A 1,891-nucleotide genomic window follows, 5' to 3' on the forward strand; every position below is an offset into this window, starting at 1 on the left:
GCACTCGAGGTTGTTTCCTCATTCACACGAAACTCAAGGTAAGAAAACTACACCCTGGCTGTGATTAGGGCTCGGGCCCCTGTTAACGAGCATGATTATAATTATGCATGTAAATACCTGATTAAGCATCATGAGTGTGTTGTATATGATTATATGATAACTGAATTGTATGTGTTGATTACTCTTGATTGGAAAGCTCGACTTATAAGTCGAGGTCAGCACTATGTGTGCAGAACGCAGGTCGCTATGGCTAGGCCACCCTAGGAGTGCGATATGCACTTGTCTAGCTTGGATGCCACTTGAATAAATGGAAGTGTGATATGCACCTATGTTACTCTGTGGTCACATACTTATATAATGTGTCTGCTTGAGTATAGTTATTACTGGTAAGCATTCTGTTTATATTCTGTTGACTATCTATCTGAATTTGTTTAATTAAGTTTTCTTGCTGAGCCTTGGCTCACGGGTGCTATGTGATGCAGGTTAGGGTATGGAGAAGCTTGGCCCACCATGAGTTAGAGAGTTTTAGGGGTGGTGTATACGTATGTAATCTACTCGATCGCCATGGCCGAGATATTGCAAAGGAACTAGGGTTGGACCTTATTTTGTCACTTAGGTCGGCTTATTTTGTAATTCTTTGAGCTGTATAGAACTTTTAAACTCCTATTTTTTGATCTCATGTAAAGACTAAAACTTTTTAATGGAAATGTTTATTCCTTTGACCAAAATCTTTAATACATGAGCTATTAGATACTTAATCACATGTTTTAGTCCAAATGACTCATTTAGCGAGTCCATCACTATTTCAAATTCACGTCGTAATGGTCCCTGATTAGTAGGGCATTACATTATTATTACTTGTTTACGATTGTGTGCACCTACATATTGAAATTCCATAACAAGTTTTGTGGCACCGTTCCTGGGGACTGTAAAATTATTAATATCAAAATAATTAATTTTGAAATTTTGAAATTTTTATTAAGTTATCAACTTGGTTGTCACAAATTTCTTAATTTCAGGTAGTATTAGTTTATGCAAAAGGGAGGTTCTAATAGACTAGCGCCTCTGAATCCTGAGATTGAGAAAACTTGTAGACAGAACCTAAGGCAGAAGATGTTAGTAGAAGTGATGGCTCAAAAAGTTGTCAATGCGGCAGCAGTTAATGAGGTAGCTGAGAATGCACAAACATTGCGAGACTATGTGCTTCCTACTATTATAGGGGCAAATTCGTGCATCAGACCGTCGACAGTTACTATCAATAATTTTGAGATCTAGGCATCGATTTTACAAATGGTTCATTGCAGTGTACAATTTGGTGGACTTCACACTGAGGATCAAAATATGCACATAGCCAATTTCCTGGAGTTATGTGCAACATTTAAGTACAATGGCGTGAGCGACGATGTGATCAGACTGAAGTTGCTCTCATTCTCATTGCAAGACAGAGCAAAGAGTTGGTTGAACTCTCTACCAGCCAACTCTATTACTACTTGGGAAGAGCTAGCTCAAAAGTTTCTTGCTAAGTTTTTCCCTCTAGAAAAGGCTGCAAGGATGAGAGGAGATATCAATAATTTCTTACAAACAGAAGGTGAATCTTTATATGATGCATGGGACAGTTTTAAGGGGTTATTGAGAAAGTTTTCCCATCATGGTATACAAAAATGGATGTTACTGATTAAGGGTCAAAATGCACATATATTGACTTTAATTGTCAAAATAAATTAAGTTTTAATTAATGTTTTCATGGAATGATGTGATACATTTTATAAATGAGAATTAATTTCAATTTATTTATTTTTTCATTTTTTAGGAAAATGATACAATTTTTGTTGAATAAAATAAAGCAAAAAAGAAAAGGAAGTAAATGTAGCGCACCAATTTTTTTTATTTT

General features: G+C 35.9%; 1 non-coding gene across 1 annotated transcript; it reads right to left on the reverse strand.

Annotated features, from left to right (window-relative positions):
• Positions 1–1,548: 1,548 nt before the first annotated feature.
• On the reverse strand, positions 1,549–1,655 carry LOC133827877 (small nucleolar RNA R71). The gene has a single exon (XR_009890526.1). It is a non-coding gene; the product is annotated as a small nucleolar RNA R71 (small nucleolar RNA).
• Between the last annotated feature and the right edge of the window lie 236 nt (positions 1,656–1,891).

The sequence above is a fragment of the Humulus lupulus genome, chromosome 3, assembly GCF_963169125.1.
Source record: "Humulus lupulus chromosome 3, drHumLupu1.1, whole genome shotgun sequence".
NCBI classification, from domain to species: domain Eukaryota; kingdom Viridiplantae; phylum Streptophyta; class Magnoliopsida; order Rosales; family Cannabaceae; genus Humulus; species Humulus lupulus.